At 41.3% G+C, this 25,975-nt stretch overlaps 1 pseudogene; it reads right to left on the bottom strand.

Moving 5' to 3' along the window:
• Nucleotides 1-25,975, bottom strand: part of LOC127572767 (contactin-associated protein-like 5) — a 991,970-nt pseudogene that overhangs the window by 506,711 nt on the left and 459,284 nt on the right.

Below are 25,975 nucleotides of genomic sequence, written 5' to 3'. Positions count from 1 at the left end.
TTAACATCTAAATTGTTAATATAGATGATAAACAACAATGGGTCCAACACCGATCCCTGCAGCACACCACTAGTCACAGGCCTTCAGTCAAAGAGACAACCATCTACTACCACTCTCTGGTTTCTCCTGCTAGCCAATGATGAATCCAATTGACTACTTCATCCTGAATGCCAAGCAACTTAACCTTCTGGACCAGCCTCCCATGCAGGAATTTGTCAAAGGCCTTGCTAAAGTTCATGCCAACAATGTCCTCCACCTTTCACTCATCGACCTTCTGGGTAACCTCCTCCAAGAACTCTATAAGATTGATTAGACATGACCTGCCACACACAAAGCCATGTTGACTACCCCTAATCAGGACCTGTTTATCCAAATACTTATATATTTTGTCCCTTAGAATACCTGCCAATAATTTACCCATGACAGTCATCAGGCTCATTGGCCTATAATTTCCTGGCTTATTCATAGAACATAGAACATAGAACAGTACGGCACAATACAGGTCCTTCGGCCCACAATGTTGTGCTGATATTCTTAGAGCCTTTTTTGAACAACGGAACAACATTAGCTATCCTCCAGTCCTCCGGCACTTCACCCGTGGCTAAGGACGTTTTAAATATCTCTGCCAGGGCCCCTGCAATTTCTGCACTAGCTTCTCACCAGGTCTGAGGGGATACCTTGTCTGGCCCTGGGGATTTATCTACCTTCATTTGCCTCAAGACAGCCAGCACCTCCTCTTCCGTAATTTATATCCGGTCCATGACCTCACTACTCTTTTGCTTCAGTTCTATAGTCTCTGTGTCTGTCTCCAGAGTAAATATGGATGCAAAAAAATTATTTAAGATCTCACCCATCTCTTTCGGCTCCATGCATAGATGACCACACTGATCTTCAAGAGGACCAATTTTGTCCTTTGCTACCCTTTTACTCCTAATTTAGGTATAGAAACCCTTGGAATTCTCTTTCACTCTGTCTGCCAGAGAAACCTCATGTCCTATTTCTCCCCTCCTGATTTCTATCTTGTGTTCTCTTGCATTTCTAATACTCCACAAGCACCTCATTTGATCCTAACTGCCTATACCTAACATATATCATCTTTTTCTTTATCAGGGCCTCAATATCCCTCGATAACCAAGGTTCCCTAAACCTGTTACCCAGCCTTTTATTCTAACAGGAACATACTGATTCTGTACTCTCAATATTTCACTTTTGAAAGCCTCCCATTTACCAAGCATCTCTTTGCTGGAAAACAGCCCACCCCAATCCACATCCCTTCTGATACTATCAAAACTGGCCTTCCTCCTATTTAGAATCTTAACCAAGGACCAGTCCTAATCTCCTCCATGATTATCTTGAAACTAATGAAATTATGATCACTAGATCCAAAGTGTTCCCCTACACACACTTCTGTCACCTGCCCTGTCTCGTTCCCTAAAAGGAGATCTGGTATGCTCTTTCTCTAGTTGGGACCTCGAAATATTGATTAAGGAAACATATTTGACAAACTCTATCCCGTCCAGTCCCTTTACAGTATGGGGGTCCCAGTCAATACGTGGAAAGTTAAAATCACCCACTATCACCACCTTATTTTTCTTGCAACTGTCTGCTATCTCTCTACAAATTTGTTCCTCTAAACCCTGCTGACTATTGAGAGGTCGACAATATCGTCCCATTAAGGTGGTCATCCTGTTCTTATTCCTCAGTTCCACCCATATTGCCTCAGTAGACGAGCTCTCCAGTATGTAATCTCTGAGCACTGCCGTGACAATTTCCCTGATAAGTAATGCCACCCCTCCGCCTTTAATACCTCCCTCACTATCATGTCTAAAACAGGAAATTTCTCTCAGCGGGTAGTGATTCTCAGGAATTCTCTGTGCCTGAAGATGGTGGAGGTCAGATGATTTAGATATATTTAAAGTGGAGATTGTAGATATTTGAAAGATCAAGGAATTAAAGCTGAAAAACACTATGATGCAGGAGGAACTCAGCAGGCCAGGCAGCATCCATGGAGAAAAGCAGGTGGTCAACGTTTCGGGTCAGGACCCTTCTGAGTCAGGCCTGCTGAGTTCCTCCAGCATCATCATGTTTTTCATCTAGATTGCGGCATCTGCAGTCCTTTGATTCTCTAAGGAACTGAAGATTATGGGGAAATGGCACAGAAGAGGAGTTGAGGCCAATGTAGATCAGCATGATCATGTTGAATGACAGGGCAAGCTTAAGGGTCCTGGAACCCTTCTCCTGTTTTCTTGTGTTCTGTGTTCTTTCAGATGTTGGACATTAAATAAATTTCATGGTATTCAGTGGAATAATTCTATTATTTCTGTTGAAATTTCAATGATAGAACAATCAAAAAGAAGTCAAAACAATCTGTTCATGTCTTAGTAATAAAAAGGAAATGTAACCACTAAGCATTACGAGAGAAACTTAAGCCTGTCGGACATCATCACAGAAGAGACTTATTGGTGTTCATTTCAAATTCTGCTATTCACCAACTTTAAACAGCAGTGTTAGCTTGTTTGCTTTTAAGTAGGTTCAGGCTAATGCTGAACAGCTGTCTAAGTAAATTGATACAGACACCTTAGGCACACACCCAGTAATAGTGCACAAGCTTTAATTCCTTAAAGGGCTGCTTACAACTTCAAGATCCTTCTAAAAAGTAAATCAATCCATTGGGAAGAGATAATGATCCCATCGCAAGAAAATGGTTTTGTTTAAATAATGGAGGCGACATCATGCAGATGGAGCTTGTTCAGCTGACTTGCTGAGCCCACCAATTTGAGGAAGATGAGTTTGCTTCAGCATGGTTTTTAGCTATTAACCCAGATTACATCCGTGACTGTCATCATGGTTTGTTAATTAAACTGTCTTTACCAACCAGCAGTTCTTTCCCCAGTTTATCAACAAGATATCGCTGTCTCAAAAATAAGCAGATGAAAGGATATGAGAAGTGAAACTTTTTGACTAAGTTTTGCTGAGTCAATTGGAAAGAGGCCATTTGTTCCATCTGGTCAATTCTTGTTCTTTCATTGAATTGAAGAGCCACACAGCACAGAACCAGGTGCTTCAGCCCACCAGGGTTCATCAAGTACCCATCTATATTGATCCCTTTACCAACACTTGGTCCTTAGCCCTCTGTGCCCTGGTGATTCAAAGGCTCATCCAGATGCTTCTTAAATGTTGAGATTACTGAACTACGCCACCTTCTCAGGCAGTGCATTCCAAATTCCAAACACTTTCTGGGTGAAAAAATCCTTCCTCAGATCCCCACCAAACCTTTCGCTCCTCACTTTAAACCCATGACCTCTGGTCTTGGAACATAGAACATAGAACATCACAACACAGTACAGGGCCTTTGGCCCACAATGTTGTGCTAACATTTTATTCCGCTCTGAGATCTATCTAACCCTTCTCTCCCACATAGCCTTCTATTTTTCTATCATTCATGTGGCTATCTAAGAGTCTCTTAAATGTCCCTAATGTATCTGCCTCCACCACCTCTGCCGGCAGTGCGTTCCACGCACCCACCACTCTCTGTGTAAAAAACTTACCCCTGACATCCCCCTTATACCTTCCTCCAATCACCTTAAAATTATGTCCCCTCGTGTTAGCCATTGTCACCCTGGGAAAAAGTCTCTGACTGTCCACCCGATCTATGCCTCTTATCATCTTGTACACATCTATCAAGTCACTTCTCATCCTCCTTCGCTCCAAAGAGAAAAGCCCCAGCTCGCTCAACCTATCTTTATAAGACATGCTCTCCAATCCAGGCAGCATTCTGGTAAATCTCCTTGGTACACTCTCTAAAGCTTCCACATCCTGCCTATAATGAGGCAACCAGAACTGAACACAATACTCCAAGTGCGGACACCTCTGCCATCCTTGTAGGCCCACTCGTAGATTATGAATTTTACAGGGACACATTTTTATTCAATTCCCTCTTGAAAGGTTCATAGACATAGAACATAGAACACTACAGCACAGTACAGGCCCTTTGGCCCACAATATTGTGCCGATGTTTTATCCTGCTCTAAGATCTACCTAACCCTTTCCTCCCACAAAGCCCCCTATTTTTCTATCATTCATGTGTCTTTTGACTCTCCCATCCATTCACTCAGCAAATTCCAGATCACATAAACTCAGCAGAAAGACATTTCTCTTTGTGACTTGACCTTAACCCTGTGTCCTCTGGTTACCTGCACTCTCACCTCTGAGGCAGAAAGTTGTGGGTCAAATCCTGTTCCAGAGACTTGACCACAAGCATCTAGGCTAATGCTCCAGATCAGTAAGAAGGGAATGCTGCATCTGGAAGGTGATGTCTTTCAGATGGGACACACACCAAAATCCCCATCTATTCTCTGAGGTCGATGTAAAGTGATCCCCTGGTACTTTGAAAGAAAGTTTTATACTCATGGAACAGAATACCCAACAATCATCACTTTGGTCTTTGTGGGAGCTTGCTGTGCACAAATTGGCTGCCGGGTTCCCTTTATTATAACGGTGATAACGCTTCAAAAGTACATTATTAGATGCAAAGCACTTTGAGATGGAAAGGTTCTATATGCAGTAAATACAAATTTTCTTTCTTCTGGTGCTGGAAATAGTTTTTGTTTTATTAACTAAATCAAATATTCACAATCCTAACAGAATGTTATGCTGCTTCCAGCATGCACTGTTGATGCTGAGAGAGGAATATCTTATTTTCACTGACACACATTTTTAACACCAATCTCATGCAGATCTAATGTAAGAGGAAGAGCAAATAGTGCCTTGGCAGTGCCTGAACTGGTGACTCAGCAATAATCTCAGGAGGGTGCTGTCTCATACACTCCCAATTCCTGCCCAGTCATGCTGGTTGATCAACCGTGAGCTGAGAATCAATGCAGTTTTAGCGTGATGGGAACATATTTATCTCATGTGGATTCAGTGGAGACAAAGAATACTTTGGTCCCGGGAAACTATAGTGAAGTGACCATTTTTCAGTTGCTAATTCCACTCAATTCATTTAATCGAGACTTGATCTCACGATTGAATATTCTCACAGGTCCCATTTCTGTACTTGTTTCTGGGGGAAACCACCCCAATGCCTTTTCACTTTGGACTCTGGCCAACTTTTGTGATTCTATTTTGCAGAGGGGCCTGATTTAGTTTTAGTATTAAGTACAACCAAAAAATAAACACCGAAAATCTGTGAATTCTGATTTCTTGTCATGATTGCTTTTGACTGCACTTTGATTTGGAGCTCCCGAGAAGAAACATTAAATACGTTGCTCTCATTTATATATAATTTAGGCAAGAAGTGGTGCCTTTAAGCTATAATTTATGTCAGTAGGCCCATTTCATAGTTTGACCTACTTTTCAGTGAGACATATTTTATCGTTAGACTTTTCCTATACTTGGGCTTTTTATCCACGGATGGGCCAATAGTTATACCTGATTGTTTGAGGTTTCATTTATGATTTAATTTTTTTCAATTTATGTTCCAAAATTGCACAAAGCTGTCACACACACATACCTTTCTAGCATTGTGGTTCATTTTCTAATTTTACACATCTGTTTGTTCATTCATCCATCTATTCATCCATTTATCCGTCTATTTATCAATCTACCTATTGCTACCTCTATCCTTATCTTTCTCTCTCCCCACGAATCTCTCTCTTTTTTCTATTTCTACCTCTATCTATATCTCTATCCCTTCATAAACAGTGCTAGTCTGCATTCAGTACATTCCTTGAAGGTTTTCCTGTAACTTTCAAACCAACAACATAAAAATATTACATCAGGTGTTAATGGTTCTTTGACTCAGTGAGATGAAAGCTCAAAAAGATCATGGATACTAAGGATGTGGGAGTAATGACACTAATGAAGTCCAGTCAATGCATTACCGGCCCACATCATCTACATGATGGTTGTGAAGTGCAGACAGATCTCACCAGAAAATCAATGACTACTGTCTGCAACTTGGCTCTCACTTCATTTATTCATCCTGGAATATGAACTGAGGGAAGATGACCTCACACATTGCTATAACAAGGTACTTGTGTAGCTGTTGAGTACTCTCAGTGTACATGCCAACAGCTGGTATAGTGCACTACAGCTCTGCAAGGTACACATTGCATTCACTCTTTGTGATGAAGGAGCCAAAGTTCTGATAAATAGTTTCCTGGTTACCTGGCTGAACTGTGAACTATAGTGGTAATCTCAGGCTTGATTAACATGTTGGGAACAAGTTGGAATTTTGATGTGTTTTACTGCTGACAGAAAAAAAAAAGGATATCTCAGGATGAAGTATCAATTAAGGGACATGGAATTTACAGCAAAGTTGGCCTTTCAGCCCTGTCAATGTTAATCTTCCACAAGAATCTGCTTCAACCCTATTTCATCCAACATTTGTTAATGTATCGAATTTCTTCCTTCTTACAGATAGATGAACAGATAGACAGAGGGAGAGAGATATATAAACAGATAAAGAGAGGAGGGGGAGAGAGGGGGAGAAATAGATAGAGAGAGAGATAGAGAGAGAGAGAGAGAGATAGATAGATAGATAGAAAGAAAATATAGTGAAAATATAGGTAGGTATATAGATAGAGAAAATAAAGATAGATAGAGATAGACAGAGAATATATAGATAGATCTATACAGAGATAGAGAAAATATAGACAGATGGATGGATAAATAGAGAAAAGATAAATAGATAGAAAAATAGAGATAGATAGATAGATAGATAGATAGATAGATAGATAGATAGATAGATAGATAGATAGATAGAGAAAACATAGACAGAGAGACAAATAATATGGATAGATACATAGATAGAGAAAATGTAGATACATATGTAGATTGATAGGTGGGGAAAATATAAGTAGGTAGATAGATAGATAGAGAAAATATAGAGAGATAGAGAAAATATAGATAGGTAGAGAGATAGAGAAAATATAAGTAGATATATAGATAGACAGACAAAATATAGATACATAGAGAGATAAATAGAGAATATATAGATAGATATATACATGGAAATAGACAGAGAAAAGATAGATAAATAGAAAAATACAGACAGATAGATAGATAGAGGAAACATAGATAGAGACAGAGAAAATACAGATAGGTACATAGAGAAAATATAGATACATATATAGATTGATAGATAGATGGAGAAAATATAAATAGGTAGATAGATTGACAGATAGTTAGAGAAACTATGGATAGATAGATGGAGAAAATATAGACAGATGGATAGATAAACAAATTATTGTTCGATAGATAGATAGATAAATAGAGAGATAGAGAAAATATAGATACAGTAGATATATAGATTGATAGATGAAAATAGATAGAGAAAATATTGATTGACAGATAGAGAGAGAGAGAGAGAGAGAAGAGACTGCAGATGCTGGAACAAACTGCTGGACGAACTCAGTGGGTCAGACAGCATCTGTGGAGGGAAATGGACTGTCAATGTTTCAGGTCGAGACCCTTCATCCGGACTGGGTAGATAGATAGATAGACAGACAGACAGAAAGATAGAAATCGAAAGAAGTAACAGTTTAGGTGAGTAAACCACACATCAAAAGTAACTCAACAGATTTGAAATCTACATTGACTTGATGGTCCAAAATGGCTTGCTGCTATGTAGTAAGGGAGCAAAAAAAATAGCCACCAAGGATCTTTCAGAAAAAGCATCCAACAGCTTCACCATAAAGAGAGGTTTTGAGTCAGGGAAGATGACTGTGACTCCTCAAAGCCCAACCAAATCTCTCTTGCCTGGAGTGATGTTCAATTGCCATTCACCTACTTGTGACGAGACCTGGTCAACGCCTTGCATTGGTGTGATGATAGGAAAACAAGCTTTTGTTGTTGTTAGTCATTCGTCTGTATTTATTGAGGTCTGCTATCAACCAAAAGCAGAAGGTTTTAATAATGGTCCTCGGACTAAAGTAACAATTAAGCACATTCAAGGAAAATAAATCCTTTCAAGTTACTTCAATTTTAATAAAAAGGGCAGAAAATTAATTGAACAGGTGCAAGATGACATTTCAAATTAACACGAAGGACCTGGTTATACAGAAGAATATTTTCTCAGCCTAATGTATATGGCAAAATTTAGAAAGACTGGATTTATGATTTAGTTTCATCTTTCTCCCCAGTGGTGAAGACAGAATGGGATAGACATCCTTGGTTGTGTGTGGTAGACACATGGAGTGTAACAGAGTGTGTGAGTTGCACTCTGCTTTCAAAATATGGTTTCCAAGGCCTGAGAACCAGCTTTCAGAAGAAAAATTAAACAGACCCACTCTATAATTTTTATAGATACACCATAGAAAGCATCCTATCTGGATGCATCACAGCTTGGTATGGCAACTGCTCTACCCGGGACCACAAGAAACTGCAGAGAGTTGTGGACATCACGGAAACCAACTTCCCCTCCTTGGATTCTGTCTTCACTTTTTGCTCCCTCGCTAAAGCAGCCAACAGAATCAAGGACCCCACCCACCCTGTACATTCTCCTTTCTCACCCCCTCCCATCAGGCAGATGATACAAAAGCCTGAAAGCATGTACCACCAGGCTCAAGAACAGCGTCTATCCCACTGTTATAAGACTATTGAATGGTCCCATATAGTGATACGATGGACTCTTGATCTCACAGTCTACCTCGTCATGGCCTTGCTCCTTATTATCTGCCCGCACTGCACTTTCTCTGTAGCTGTAACACTATATTCTACATTCTGTTATTGCTTTTCCCTTGTACTACCCCGATGCAGTTATGTGATGAAATGATCTGTATGGATGGCATGCAAAACAAAGTTTTTCACTGTACCTCAGTACATGTGACAATAATAAACCAATTTACCATTTTTTTTACCGATTTTAATATGGTGGGTTTAACCACAATGGAATTAATATTGTTGAATGGCTGGAAATCAGCAGCTAAATCCTGGTTCATCCTGCTCATCTCAGGCTTTTTGCACATTTGGCAACTAAATCCCACTTGAGTTCTTTCCTCTCCTTCACTATAGAGGCATCCAAAATTAATTCAAATCATCAGTCTCTCATCTTCCACAACTCCCAAGTGATCCACTCAAGGACTCCAGCTCAGTAATTTAAACTCCTATGTGAGATATCTAAATGCAACAAACACAATGACTTTGCTCTTGGGCAATACTGATCTTTCAATTGCCAGCTCGAAAGGAGATGATTTGGGTCATAATTGCATCGTTGTTTGTCAGAGCTCGCTGTGTAGAAATTGACTGTGTTTATCACTATTATACACTGCCAGCATTTCAGAGGTACTTCATCAGCTGTAAAGTACTTTGAGCCATGTTGAGCCTGTAAGAGGCGCTACAGAAACAAAAGACTGTACATTTCTTTATATCAACCAAATAAGATTATGAGAGGCAGAAGTAAACAGCGAGTATCTTTATCCCAGGATCAAAATGTCTAATACTAGAGGGCATGCATTTAAGCTTTTTACACAGAGAGTGGTGGGTGCCTGGAAAGTGCTGCCAGGGGTGGTAGTGAAGGCAAATATGATAGAGGTGTTTAAGAGGCTCTTAGCAAGGCATAAGTGTCAATTATTTCTCATTTTTCTAAACTCCAATGATGTAGGCCTAACTTGTTCAATCAATTAACAATATGCTGAAGGAACTCAGCAGGTCCAGCAGCATCTGGAGGGTTTTGACCCGAAATGTCGACAATTGTTTTCCCCCCACAGATGCTGCTCAACCTGTTGAGCTCATCCAGCAGATTGTTCCAGCATCTGCAGTCTCTTGTGTCTCTTCTTGCTCAATCAATCCTTACAAGACAAGAGATTCATCCCAGGAGCAATACATAAAAAAAGTGCCGGAGGAACTCAGCAGGTCAGGCAGCATCCATGGAGGGAAATGAACAGTCGACGTTTTGGGCCAAGACACTTCATTGATTAACGAGCCTCCCCTCCTTTACCTCTCACTGCCTTGGTGTAGCAGCCAGTATAATCAAAGACCCCACCCACCCAGGACATTCTCTCTTCTCTCCTCTTCCATCAGGTAGAAGATACAGGAGCCTGAGGGCACGTACCACCAGCTCAAGGACAGCTTCTACCCACTGTGATGACTATTGATTAATTCCCTTATATGATGAGATGGACTCTGACCTCATGATCTACCTCATTGTGACCTTGCACCTTATTGCACTGCACTTTCTCTGTAGCTGTGACACTTTACTCTGTACTGTTATTGTTTTTACCTGTACTACCTCAATGCACTCTGTACTAACTCAATGTAACTGCACTGTGTAATGAATTGACCTGTACAATCGGTATGCAAGACAAGTTTTTCACTGTACCTCAGTACAAGGGACTATAATAAACCAATACCAATACCATCGGGACTGCTACGTTTCAATTATTTAAAATGTTGACTGTTCATTTCCCTCCATGCATGCTACCTGACCTGCTGAGTCCCTCCAGCACTTTTTTTGTGTATTGCTCTAGATTCCAGCATCTGCAGAATTTCTTGTGTCTCAAATTCATCCCAGGAATTAACTCAGTGAACCTCCCTATATAACCTCATATGCAAGTACATACATACTAACAAAAACAAAAATCGAATGCAGGTGTAGTCTCTCGAATGCCTTGTAGAGTTTTAGTAAGATGTCCATCCTTTTATGCTCTTTTCAATTAAAAGCCTATTTTTCACTTGTCTTTATAGGATAGAGTTACATGTGGTGATTTCACTATGATTGCATTCAGAGCACTGAACCATTGGTCCACATCACAGCAAGTGGGAACATTAAATTCAAGTAATTAAATAAATCTGGAATAATAAGGTACTCTTAGTTATGATGTTCATGTAACTACACAGTCATAAAAACCCAACTGTTTCATCAATATCCATCAGGGAAGGTAATCAGCAATTCTTACCCAGGCTGGTCCACGTGTGATTCTAATGTAGTTGACTAAACTACCTCTCCTCTTCAGGAGTAATTTGGAATGGTCAATATATGTGAGCTTTGCCAGTGACACCCACATCCCCTTAACAAATAAATAGAAATGAAAAATACTTGGTTTCCTGCATGCTTCAGTTGAAGCAATTGTAAGAACTTTCCCCAACTTTCTGTCAGGCATTGCAGGGTCAACCTGACGTTAAATCGACACAACATGTTGCACTGCATATGAAGTATTTGCATGCATCTGGCAGTTCAGCACCTGTCACCATTCTTGTAACATACTGGCTATAATTGGGTATTGATCAATGTCACTTACTTTAAACAAAACTTAAAGGAGAGAGCACCGACTCTTTTTCTCTGAACAGCAGTCTATTTATTCACTGATCTCTGGAGATTACCTTTTCCCTAATCTCTCATATTCCATGAAGGTTTGGTATGGTATCTGTTCTTAACCACACCTTCAGTTCTGGATGCCATATTATCTCTGCTGTTCAGTGATTTAATGAGCAGCCTACAATTCTTTCTTCAAATCTCTTTGACTTTACTTCCAGACGTGACAGTGAAAATGTTCTCAAATTCACTTCTCAGCACTTTGATGAGTTGAGTGAAATATAGGCTCCACTGAGACCTGGGACTGGCCAGATGGAATAACAGCTGCTTGGGTTATAAAACTCAACAACATAAAAAAAATAAACTCACCGATTTAAGCCTGAAACGTACATGATTACATACACATCAGTCTTTACTGTCAAGAGACAGAAAACAAAATGGATAATTTGTTAATTTGTATGGACAAAATCCGTGTCACTGTCCCAGTGAGAGAGAGCAGAAAGGCATCTGGAGAGTAATGGGAATTCTTTACTGCTTGCTGAATGTATTAATGGATTGTATAAAATTGATTAAAAAAAAATTGGCCAAATTAACCATAGCTGCACTAGATATTTAACTGCTGTGCTGGTGTACGTGCATAACAGTGCAATAAAAAAGAAAGTCTTTAACTTATATAATGGTAGCATAGCGGTTAGCGCGACGCTATTACAGCGCCAGCGATCGGGGTTCGATTCCCGTCGCTGTCTGTAAGGAGTTTGTACGTTCTCCCATGTCTGCGTGGGTTTCCTCCGGGTGATCCGGTTTCCTCCCACATTCTAAAGACGTACGGGTAGGTTAATTTGGGGGTTTAAAATGAGCAGTGCGGACTCGTTGGGCCGGAAGGGCCTGTTACCACGCTGTAAATAAAACTTAAAAAAAAGAGCCTTTGGTGACCCCCCTGGAACATCTGAAAATACTTTTAGTCAATCAAGCCAGAAATGTGGCAGCTAATTAGAAGACAACAACTCCCAAATTCAGTAATATGCAAGGACAAAGAACTTTTTTTTTTACTGATGTTGTGAGAGGGAAGGTTACTACCCAGGAATTGGAATTGGTTTATTATTGTCATTTGTACCGAGGTACAGTGAAAAACTTGTCTTGCATACCGATCGTACAGATCAATTTATTACACAGTGCATTGAGGTAGTACAAGGTAAAACAATACAGAATGCAGAATAATGTGTAACAGCTACAGAGAAAGTGCAGTGCAGGTAAACAATAACGTGCAAGCTAATAATGAAGTAGATGACCACTCCTCTTCAAAATTGTCATGGGAATATTTTTTTACTCCCAGTTGATAGCTGAGGCAGGGACTGTTTTTGATATTTCGGCTGGAAAAAGGGACCTCTGACACTGGAGCACACCCTCAGCGTGGCACTGTTGTGCTGCTTTCGACTTCTTGTGAAGAATATTAAATGGGTCAATTATGAGGAGAACCTTGACACTCGTATGAGAACATCAGCTAGTTAGTAGCAAAGTGACAGAGATCGGGGCAGTGCAGTGATGCAGCAGGTAGCTTCAGTGACTCAGGTACAATCCTGACCTTGGGTGATGTCTGTGTGGAGTTTGCACACTCTCCCTGTGACGTGTAGGTTTCCTCCAGGTACTCCCGGTTTCTTCCCACATCCCAGAGATATGCAGATTGGTAGGTTAGTTGGCTGCTGTAACTTATCCTGGAATAAGTGGGTTGCAGGAGAATCAGAGGGGAGTTGATGGACTCATGACCGGGAAAAGGTTACATGGAAATAGGTGTGTAAAAGGGACATGCACAGACACAATGAGAATGTGTGAAAGTATGTCCCAGGTTTGCTCCTAACTCAACTATTCTCAGCCAAAAGCATAATGGAAAATCAACAAAAAAATAAACTGCAGATGCTGGAAATCAGAAATAAAGATAGAAAGTATTGGAAGTTTCTTTGGATGTGCAGTGGAGAACATTCTAACTGGTTGTGTCACAGCCTGGTGTGGAACCTCCAATGCAAAGGAGCAAAAGAGGCTGCAGAGGGTTGTAGACTCAGCCAATTCCATCATGGGCACAACCCTCCCCACCACTGAGGATATCTTCAAGAGGCGGTGCCTCAAGAAGGTGACATTCATCACTAAGGACCCTCACCATCCGGGACATGCCCTCTTCCCATTACTACCATCAGGGAGGAGGTACAGGAACCTGAAGATCCACACTCAACGATTCAGAAACAGCTTCTTCCCATTTGCCAAAAGGTTTTTGAACAGTCCATGAATACTACCTTGTTTTTCTTTTTTTTGGCACTATTTATTTATTTTTGTAATTTATAGTAATTTTATGTCTTTGCACTGTACTGCTGCCTCAAAACAACACATTTCATGTCATCAAAGTCAGTGACAGTAAATCTGATTCTGATTCTGAAACACTCTGCAGGTCAGGCAGCATCTGTGGAACGAGAGACCGTCAAACTTCAGGTCTTAGTCAGACCTGGTGTAATAAAAATGTTCAGCTTCACTACTCTAGTGGAAGAAAGAACATTGGCCCTTGTTCACGCCTCAGTAAGCCGTGGGTGTATACTGGCTGGGAATCAAATCTAGAGAAGATTGGAGTTCAAAATGCCTCTGTGGAGGAAGATCCAATTCTTTGTTTCAAGGACCTTTCATTAGAACTACCTTGTTGTGTATTTATTTCAGATTTTCAGTGTTCAGCTAGTTTTATTTTGATTGAAGTTGATTTGGGACCAGTGAATGCACAACTTGCAATCAAACATCTTACAGAGTGACTGAAGGAGTCTTTCTTCAACAAAGTCAATGCCAGTTTCCAGGCAACCTTGTCTAGAGGGTGGGAGCTGTGATTAAGTGTGGATCGCTATAAGGTAATTAGTCCGTCAAGAAATCACCCAAGGAGACCGTAATGTACAGAAAATGGATTCCACCTCTTTTAGTGCTCTGAACATATGTTGCTTATGTGCAATCAGATCCCCCAGAAGAATTTATGAACTTGGCCAAAAGTGCAATAAAGGCAGTTCTGTGATTGTTTAGACGCAGAATCATGTGCTGAGATAGGACCTGTGTAAGGAGGTGCTTGAAGAGATCCCAACTTTGCCATACAATTCAGAGCCGATGAGTCATAGAATCATACAACACAGAAGCAGGCTCTTTGGCCCAACATGTCCATGTTGACTACCAAGTACTGATCAACACTAACCCTATTTACAATCACTTGGTTCATCGTCTTCTATGCCTTGCCGATTCAAGTGCCTGTCTAAATATTTCTCATATGTTGTGAGAGCTTCTGCCTCCACCATTCCCTCAGGCAGTGTGGCCCAGATTCCAATTACCCTCTCCATGAAAAAATTGCTCCACAGATCCCATTGTAACCTCATATCCTTGACCATAAACCCCTGCTTTCTAGGGCATACGTTCAGCTGAGCCTGTGGAAGAGAATTGGATCTTTCGTGAAATTGGTTTAATATTGTCACATGTACCAAGATACAGTGAAGAACTTCGTTTTGTCAGCCATCCATACAGATCATTTCAAAACATAAGTACATTGAGATAGTATAAGGGAAAAGCAATAACAGAATGCAGAATATAGTGTTACAGTTACAGAGAAAGTGCAGTACAGGTAGACAATAAGGTGCAAGGGGCATGACAAGGTAGACTGTGAAGTCAAGAGTTCATCTTTAACATACAAAAGGTCCATTTAAGGATCTTATAACAGCAGGATAGAAGCTGTCCTTGAGTCTGGTGGTGCATGTTTTTGAACTCTCCCCATTGAAGCACAGAATCCGTGCAGAAAAACTTGCCACAGAGGTGAGGAAGAGTACAGAGGGAAGAGGGAAGTGGTGATCTCCAGTGTGTTTGAACATCCTTCACATGTTTGTCTGCCCTGCTTCAGTCATAGAACCATGGAGAGCACAGAAAGTGTTTCCGGCCCACCTCATCTTTGCCAAGTACCTAATACTAATCCGATTTATCAGCATGTGGTTTGCCTTCTGTGCCTTGGTGATTCAAGTGCTCGTCCAGATACTTCCTAAATATTGTGAGTCTCTGCCTCCACCATCCTCTCAAGCAGTGAGTTCCAGATTCCAGCCACCCTCTGGGTGAAAAGATTCTTCTTTATGTCCCCTCTACCATGAACACTACCTCGTTATTCCTTTTTATTGCACTATTTATTTAAGATAAGATAGAACATAGAACATTACAGCACAGTACAGGCCCTTCAGCCCACAATGTTGTGCTGACATTTTATCCTGCTCTAAGATCGATCTAACCCTTCCCTCTCACACAGCCCCCCATTTCTCTGTCATTCATGTATCCATCTAAGAGTCTTTAAAATGTCCCTAATATATCTGCCCCCACTACCTCTGCAGGCAGTGCGTTCCACGCACACACCACTCTCTGTGTTAAAAACTTACCCTTGACATCCCCCTTATACCTTCCTCCAATCACCTTAAAATTATGTCCCCTCATGTTAGCCATTGTCGCCCTGGGCAAAAGTCTCTGAATGTCCACTCGATCCATGCCTCTTATCATTTTGTACACCTCGATAGAGCAAGGACAGCTTCTATCCTGCTTATATAATTATATACTTATAATTATATAATTATATACTTATATAAGTCACCTCTCATCCTCCTTCTCTCCAAAGAGAAAAGCCCTAGCTCACTCAACCTATCCTCATAAGACATGCTCTCCAATCCAGGCAACATCCTGGTAAATCTCCTCTGCACCCCCTCTAAAGCTTCCACATCCTTCCTATAATGAGGTGACCAGAATGGAATACAATACTCCAAGTGTGGTCTAACCAGAGTTCTATAGATTTGCAACATTACCTCGCGGCTCTTGAACTCAATACCCCGACTAATGAAGGCCAACACTCCATACGTCTTCTTAACAACCCTATCCACCTGCGTGGCAACCTTGAGGGGTCTATGGATGTGGACCCCAAGATCCCTCTGTTCTTCACACTGCCATTACAGTGTCCTGCCATTAACCTTGTATTGTGCCTTCAAGTTCAATCTCCAGAAGTGTATCACTTCACACTTTTCTGGGTTGAACTCCATCTGCCATTTCTCAGCCCAGGTCTGCATTCTATCAATATCCTGTTGTAATCTACAGCAACCTTCTACACTATCCACAACACCACCAACCTTTGTACCATCAACAAACTTACTAACCCACCCTTCCACATCCTCATCCAAGTCATTTATAAAAATCACAAAGATCAGGGCTCCCAGAACAGACCCCTGCGGAACACCACTGGTCACCGACATCCAGGCAGAATACGCTCCATCTACCGCCACCCTCTGTCTTCTATGAGTGAGCCGATTCTGAATCCACACAGCCAAGTTTCCCTGGATCCCATGCCTCCTGACTTTCTGAATGAGCCTTCCATGAGGAACCTTATCAAACACCTTACTAAAATCCATGTACACCACATTCACTGCTCTACCTTCAGCAATGTGCTTTGTCACATCCTTGAAGAATTCATTCAGGCTCGTGAGGCATGACCTGCCCCTTACAAAGCCATGCTGTCTGTCCCTAATCAGCCTATGCTTCTCTAAATGCCCATAAATCCTGTCTCTTAGAATCTTCTCCAGTAATTTGCCCACCACTGAAGTAAGACTCACTGGTCTGTAATTCCCAGGGTTATCCCTACTCCCTTTCTTAAATAAAGGAACAACATTTGCCACCCTCCAATCATCTGGCACTATTCCTGTGGCCAGTGAGGATGCAAAGATCATCGCCAAAGGCACAGCAATCTCTTCCCTTGCTTCCCGTAATAACCTTGGATATATCCCGTCCGGACCCAATGACTTATCTATCCTAATGTTTTTCAAAAGTTCCAGCACATCCTCTTTCCTCACATCGACGTGCTCTAGCATTTCAATCTGTCATAAGTCATCCTCACAAACGTCAAGGTCTCTCCCTCTGGTGAATACTGAAGCAATGTATTCATTAAGGACCTCCCCTACCTCTTCCGGCTCCAGGCACATGTTTCCTCTTTTATCCCTGATTGGTCCTACCCTCACTCTAGTCATCCTCCTATTCTTCACATACATGTAGAACACCTTGGGGTTTTCCTTGATCCAACTTGCCAAGGACTTCTCATGCCCCCTTCTAGCTCTCCTCTAAGTCCATTCTTAAGCTCCCTCTTGGCTACCTTGTAACTGTCCAGAGCCCTGTCCGATCCATGCTTTCTAAACCTCAGGTAAGCTTCTTTCTTTCTCTTGACAAGATATTCTACATCTTCTGTCAACTACGGTTCCTTCGCTCTACCATCCTTACCCTGCCTCAATGGGACAAACCTATCCAGAAGGAGTGATCTCCCAAGAGAGTGATCGCTCCTTTTCTGTTTCTGACTTCCACCCACACTGACTCAGTGGACGATTCCTCCAGGACATCCTCCATTTCTACAGCTGTGACACTATCCCTGATCAGCAAAGCCACTCCCCCACCTCTTTTACCACCATCCCTGTCCCTTTTGGAACATTTAAACCCTGGAATATCCAGCAGCTATTCCTGCCCTTGCGACAGCCAAGTCTCTGTAATGGCCACTACGTCAAAGTTCCATGTACTTACCCACGCTTTAAGTTCATCAACCTTGTTCCTGATACTTCTCGCATTAAAGTAGACACACTTCAGCCCATCCAACTGACTACAATTTTGCCCTTTCAAAGGCCTATCCTTCCTCACAGTGTTTCTACATGCTGCATCTACTTGTACACTGAATGCACCAACCTCTGACCTGTCACTCTGGTTCCCATCCCCCGCCAAACTAGTTTAAACCCTCCCCAACAGTGTTTGAAAACCTGCCCGCAGAATATTGGGACCGCAAGAAGATAAGAATTCTTTATTAGTCACATGTGCATCGAAATACACAGTGAAATGCATTTTTGCGTAGAATGTTCTTGGGGCAGCCCTCAAGTGTCACCATGTTTCCGGCACCAACATAGCATGCCCTCAACTTCCTAACCTGTACATCTTTAGAATCTGGGAGGAAACCAGAGCACCCGGAGGAAACCCACGCAGACACGGGGAGAACGTACAAACTCCTTACAGACAGCAGAGGGAATTGAACCCGGGTCGCTGGCACTGTAATAGCGTTACACTAACCGCTACACTACCGTGCCTGCCTGTATTTTTGTAATTTATAGTAATTTTATGTCTTTGCACTGTACTGCTGCCACAAAACAACAAATTTCATGACATATACAGTAAGTCAGTGATAAGAAATCTGATTCTGATTCTAAACCTTTTATTCCTTACATTAAACCTATGCCCTCTGGTTATAGACACCTCTGCTATGGGAAAAGTTTATTGCTGTGTGCTCTGTCTATACCCCTCATAATTAGATACGCAAACCCAACTGAACCAGTTTCTCCTCATAACTGAGACACTCACTGCAAGTGCTGATTGAGACAGCGGTTACAACACACAGCTCTGAAGTGCACAGAGTAAAAAGGCTGCGAACAATAAAGAGACATCTGATGTCCATTATCCTGAGCACTGAAAACCGAGACTGGGGAATGATGTACGCAAAATATTGATGTCACATTTTGGTCTGAACCTACTTGGAAGAATGGAGTAATGTTACTATTTAAAATGAATGGAGAGGAAATTGTAACCCAATGGCCTGCAATTTTGCTTTACACACTTTTTTTTATGTATGCGAGGGGCAGAGAAAAATTGAATCCATGAAACACAGCTCTAGTCACCTTATAATCAGGAGGCCATGCCCTTGACAGACAAGCAAGGAATGTGTTCCTCAGTATCATAGAGTCATACAGCATAGAAATAGGCCCTTTGGCCCACCATCTCCATGCAGATCAGTGTACTTATCTGTACTCATCCCATTTGCCTGCATTTGGTTCCATAATGATTCAAATGTTTGTCCAAATGCTTCTTAAATGCTGTGAGATTATCTGCATCTATTGTCTACTGTAGTTCCAGATTCCAAATTCATTCCAGATTCCAGCCACTCTATATGTGAAATAAATCCCCCTCAGATCACCTTTGAATCTTCCAACCCTCACCTTACAACCATGCCTCTTGCTTTAGAGACTCCCACAATAGAAAAAGATTCTTACTATCAACCTTATCTATTCCCCTCCTAATTTTCCTATCAGATCACCCCTCAGTCTCCTCTGCTCCAGGGAAAACAAACCAAGTCTACCCAATCTGAACTGTTATTGTTTTTAACTGTACTACCTCAATGCATTCTGTACTAACCCAATGTAACTGCACTGTGTAATGAATTGACCTGTACGATCAATGTGCAAGACAAGTTTTTCACTGTACCTCGGTACAAGTGACAATAATAAACCAATACCAATACCAATCTCTCCTTATAACTGAAATACTTCAACCCTGGTAACATCCTGGGAAATCTTAATTGAATTGACAAGAAAGGAGTAAAGAATAAACCGCTGGAGGAGCTCAACAGCACCTGTGGAGGCAAAGCTACGGTCAACGACGACTGGGACCCTGCATCATGACATTGAAGTTTCTCATGCCTTTGGGAAGTTTATTTACTTCTGGAGTTAATTTCAACATTATTCAATTAAAGTTTCTGAGATTACAAAGGGAAAATTTAAGATAAGTCACATGTACATCGAAACACACAGTGAAATGTATCTTTTGCGTAGAGTGTTCTGGGGGCAGCCCGCAAGTGTTGCCACGCCTCCGGCGCCAACATAGCATGCCCACAACTTCCTAACCCATACGTCTTTGGAATGTGGGAGGAAACCGGAGCACCCGGAGGAAACCCACGCAGACACGAGGAGAACGTACAAACTCCTTACAGACAGCGGCTGGAATTGGACCCGGGTTGATGGCGCTGTAATAGCATTATGCTAACTGCTACACCACCGAAATTGAAAATTTGATTGGGACCAATGGATCATTATTGGTATTGGTTTATTATTGTCACTTTACTGAGGTGCACTGAAAAACTTAAAGAAAAGGTACATGGTCTAGAGGCCAAAGTTATTCAAATTGAAAATGTTGGAGATGGTATTTTGTGAGCCTCTACATCCAGCAGAAAGGAAACACTTAGTTTTGAATTATGGAATCACTATGATTTTTTTTCAATCTCAGAATATCCCATTGTGTTTTACAAATGTTTACAAAGCATAAATAGAAATTGTCAGATACACTCAGCAGACATGACAAAGGGTCATTGACTTGAAATGTTGAATTTGTTTCTCTTTCCACAGATGCTGCATGACCTGCCGAGTGTTTCTGACATTTTCTGAAGCAATAGAGCAGAAAATGCTGGAAACACTCAGCAGGTCAGGCAGCTCCTGTGGAAAGAGGAACAGGTGGCAGCTCATGCTCAACACCCTTTGTTGGAACTGGGAAAGAGGAAATAACAGTTCGTTTTCAGTAGCAGAGAACATGGGGGATGGATGGGTGGAAGAAAGGGAATATCTCTGCCAGGGTAAGACCAAATGAGTTGGTGTGGTAGATTTTTAATTTCTGGGCATTTTCTGATTTTGTTTCAGACTTCCTGCATTTGTAGTTCTTTGTATCAAATACTTTTGAAGTGCCATCAGTGTTGTAATGTAAGAAATGGGGCCACAGATTTATGCACGACAAACACCCATAAGCAGCAATGAGATCATAGCTAGATAATCTTCTTTAGAGCCTCAAATGTCAATGAGGCTCAATTCCCTGAGCTACAACTTCTCCCACTGAAACAGTAGAGCTTCATATAATTGGCCCAAAGGAATCAAACAAAATGTCAGTTGGAATTTTTCACACAATGAGTAATAAACCCTCAGGATGAAGTTACTATAGAAGGCCATTAAAGTAATCGAAACGGACAGTTCAAGAGACAATTGCATGGTCTTTTGGAGAGAGGAGACATTGAGGGATATGTTGAGAAACTAGGAAAGTATTGTTGGCCTATTAAGAAGCAATAGGCCAGCTTGTGACTGATGATCTTTCTCTTGTCCTCAAAGTCCCATATTTCTTTCTAACAATGAACACAAGCTCTGTATTGCAGCTATTGTGCTTTTCCTCCAATCTTTAATCTTACCACAAATGTGACAATGGTCAAGCATTCAATAGTATAACCTTATATCATTTTCCCCTCATATTTTTGATTGATACCATTAAGTTTCACAATGGGCTATTTACCTCATAATCAAGATCCAAGAAATCAAACTCTCCTTTAGTCTGAAATTGTTGCGTGTCTGCATCCACAGTGAAGTTCACTTGCTTCTTATTACGTTCAACTGCGACATAATGCCAGTGTTGGTCATCAAGAAGACTGCCCAGTGTAACAGAGGAGTGGTTACTAACATCCTGTAGGGTTGTGTCACCTAGGAAAACAAAGGAGGTAAATCTTATTGTACTTTGCAATAACCACCATAAACAGTAGTCCACTGTGATACAGTAGATACATAGAAGAGACAAGCACCTGTAATTGTGAAAATTCTTCCTTGAAGGATATTATACACCAAGGTGGAAATGTCAAATACTACAGGGCATAGCTTTAAGGTGAGAAGGGAAAAGTGGAAAGGAGGTGTGCAAAGAAGGTTTTTTCTTACACAGAGTGGTAGGTGCATTTATGTATTTTTTCTGTATTTTTTCTCTTGATATATATCTCTCCTCTGTTTTCTACACCATTGTAACCAATTATGTAGAACAATGAACATAGAACAGTACAGCACAGGAACAGGCCCATCGGCCCACCATTTCTGTGCCGAACACGATGCCAAATTAAACTAAATCCCTTCTGCCTGCGCATGATCCATATCCCTCCATTCCCTGCATATTTATGTGTGTATTTAAAAGCCACTTAAAGGCCACTATCATATCCGCTTCCACCACTACCCCTGGCAATCCATTCCAGGCACCCACCACTCTCTATGTAAAAAAACTTACCCCACACATTTCCTTTAAACTTTCTCCCTCCCTCTTTAAATGCATGTCCTCTAGTATTTGATAAAAAAAATAAAAAAAAGATTCTGGCTATCTATGCCTCTATTAATTTTGTAAGCTTCTGTCAGGTCTTCCCTCAGCCTTCAATATTCCAGAGAAAACAACCCAAATTAGTCCAACCTCTCCTTACAGCTCATACCCTCTAATCCAGGCAGCATCCTGGTGAACCTCTTCAATCAAACATGTGTAAGGAGCAGTACTTTGGGCCAAATATTTGTTCACACAACTCCTAAAATAATAGTGATGTGCTGTTAAATAAACAGGTTGAACGCACAATGTGAGCGAGATCTGGCATCCTCAGGTTCCTGACTGTGCTGGGCTTCAGATTTTCACCAATTTTGGACAATATATACATACTGTTATGAAAACTAACAGTTTTTTCCACTTACGAAATAGACAATAGAAATCTGCTTCATTTTTTGCAGTTCTAGCCACAGCAACATCAGCTGTCAATCAGAATCTGCACTTATGTAAGTATGTGGGCCTCCCTGGCAACCACCTGCACAGGAGAATGCCATGGAGAGTGAGTTTCCATTGCCCTCTTTGACAAAGAATATGCCTCCTACGACTACTTGCCCTTTAGTAGTCCATCTGCGTACTTCTGGTCTTTGAGAGAACTCTCCCATCCTCTCCATTTTGCCCCCTCCCATCACCACAGCAACCATTCATTCTGCAGCAACACTCCCCAGTAGCTGGGAGAGTGCTGTCTGTATAAACAACAAGGAATATAGAACAGTACAGCACATTAACAACCCCATATTCTTGCCTGTTTATTGTCTTCAACTTTACTCATGGCATTTATTGCCCACCTCTAATTTCACTTCAAGACAGTGGCTTCTTTGGGCATCTTAGGAGCTGTGGAGTCATACAACTGCCAGACCAGGTAAGAAGGGATTATGTCTTACCCAAAGGATATGATTAAATCAGATTTTATTTTACAGTGTCTCAGTAGTGACTACTCATGGCAACAAATATCCAGATTTAATTGAATTTGAATTTCTCAGCTGCTGAGGTGGGATTTGAACTAATTTTTATGGATTATCAGTCTAATTATATAATCATTAAGCCAAAATACTCCAGCTGTAAGGAATCATCTCTTGCCTTTAATTGAACACTGCCATGTATAGTTAACGTGTTTGCTGCATTGTAAAAAAAAATTCTGCAGATGCTGGAAATCTGAAATATAAACAGAGAATGCTGGAAAGACTCAGTATGTCAGGCAGCATCTGTGGAGAGAGAAACAGAACTAATGTTTTAGGTCAGTAACTCTTCAATAGGACTTTACCACAGCTTTATAATCTCAGTCCCTCACAGTTTCAGTAAGACAGTAATGAACAAGCTCTCATACCTAAGTTGATCTCCAGTGAGAGCTTGCCTTTCTTCAGCTCCAGAGTGATGCAGTCTCCCTGTTGTCCCTCACCATGCAGAACCACACCATCACTTCTCATCGTCTTAAACTTCAGGAAGATCGCATCTTTCACCGTGGTCATGCTCTTTTGGTTGAATCTGTAGAACATGGAACTCATCCCATCGAAGTCAGCAACATCCGATTCTGTGAAAGCAAACCAAGGCTGTGACCTCTCAAGAAACTTCAGGAATATAATTAGAAGGTCAAACTCCCAAAAGTTTTCCGAGCTGTTTAAATACAGTAGCCATCTGATTTGCACAAGGTACCTGCTTGAGAGAGTAGAGATTATCTGCATTGATTACAGTTACGTACAGGCTAACGTAAAGGGAAATATGCAGTTTAGCCCTATACTGTTCTATGTTCCAAATAATCTGTTCCTCTCTGCAGAGGTGTAGATTTAGGTCAATTGGTAGATGGAATAGAGGGGAGTTGAATGAGGACTTTTCATCCAAAGAGTAGGGTGGCGTCTGGAGCTCATGGACTGAAAGGCTGATGGAAACAAAAGCTCTTTGTACATTTACATTAAGAGGTTAGAAGAATGAAAAACTCTTATTGAAACATACAATGTTTCGAGGGGACAATAACATTGATACTGAGAGGATGTTTCCCCTGTAGTAGGGGCATGAGCTGTCGTCTATTTAAGATGGTGCAAAGAGAAGGAATTTCTTCTCTCAAAGAGCTGTGCCTTTCTCAAGGGCTGTTAGGGGCGGACAATAGATGTTAGCCTCACCATTGATGCCCAAATCCCTCCAAAAATTAGTTAAAAAAAAACAGGGAATTCCTTTTCAAGAGAGTTGTGGATACTGAGTCATTAAGTATTTTCTAGGCTGAGAAAGATTTTAAAATTTGGGCTATTGAGAGTTCAAGGGACAGGCGGGAAAATCGATGCATAGATCACTCTAACAAACTTCCACCGATACACTGTTGAAAGTCTCCTGACTGGTTACATCATGGTCTGGTATGGCAATTCGAATGCGCAGGAATGTAACAAGCTACAGAGAGTAGTGGACTCTGCCCAGTACATCATGGTATGGCCCAGACAGTGAGGATCTTTCATGTTGGATGTTGCCTTCTTGAGCAGTGCTTCATGCAGATACTACCAATAATGGGTATCCCTCTCCATTATCGGTAGTATCTGCACGAAGCACTGTCTCAAGAAGGCAACATCCATCATCAAAGATCCCCACCGTCCGGGCCATGCCATCTTCTCGTAGCTACCATTGGGCAGGAGGTACAGAAGCCTGAAGTCCCACACCACCAGGTTCAGAAACAGCTTCTTCCCTTCAATTTGCACAACCTTAGTCACTACCTCAGTATAGTAACATTATGACCACTTTGTTCACTTTGCACTACAATGGACTTTGTTTTGTTTTGTTTTGTTCTAATTGTGTTCTTTCTTGAAAAAAATGTGCATAATTTATGTTGAGTATATGTTTTTTTTGTGAATGTTATGTATCTGATGCTATGTGCCTGTGACGCTGCTGCAAGGAAGTTTTTTATTGCACCCGTGCAGACACGTACTTGTGCAAAGGACAATAAACTCGACTTTGACTTTGAGCCTTTGGTCACTTTTCCCAATACATATCCTTCAGAGGCTCAAGATCAAATCTTGTTGAATTATGCACCTCTGAAGCATCTAGTTAAAAGTGATGATGGAAGGTCATTAATATTGATGGAAGAGTAACTAGCCTTCTGCTTAGTGACTCCAAGCCAGGGATGTGCTACAGGGACAGGCTTGAGGGGCTGAATGGTCTCGTGCTGTTCAAGTTTTGTCTTCTTTTATATATACATGTTCAGGGTCTCCGTATTGCCAGCAAGGTCAGAACATATTGCTCATCCTTAACTGCCCTTCAAGAAAGTGGTGATGAGCGAGCTATTTCTGGAGCATTGGAGGCTGAGGGGTGACTTATTGAAGTACATAAAATCATGAGAGGTATAGACAGGGTAGATAGCCAGGCTCTTTTCCCCAGGGTAGAAATGCCATACACTAGTGGGCATAGATTAAAGGTGAGAGGGGGAAGGTTTAAAGGAGGTTTATGAGGTAGGTTTTTTCTTACACAGAGAGTGGTAGGTGCCTGGAATGTGCTGCCGGGGAGGTATTGATATTGGTTTATTATTGTCACTTGTACCGAGGTACGATGAAAAAACTTGTCTTGCATACCATTTGTACAGATCACAGTGCATTGAGGTAGGACAGGGTAAAAATAATAAAAGAATACAGAGTAAAGTGTCACATTTACAGGGAAGTGCGTTGCAGGGAGACAGTATGTACAAGGTCACAACAAGTCAGATTGTGAGGTCAAGAGTGTGTCTCATCATATGAGGGAACTGTCCAATAGTGTTATCACAGTGGG

This window comes from Pristis pectinata, chromosome 1 (genome assembly GCF_009764475.1).
Source record: "Pristis pectinata isolate sPriPec2 chromosome 1, sPriPec2.1.pri, whole genome shotgun sequence".
NCBI lineage: Eukaryota > Metazoa > Chordata > Chondrichthyes > Rhinopristiformes > Pristidae > Pristis > Pristis pectinata.
Note: the sequence above shows the minus strand (reverse complement) of the source record. Positions and strands in the feature narration are given on the sequence as shown.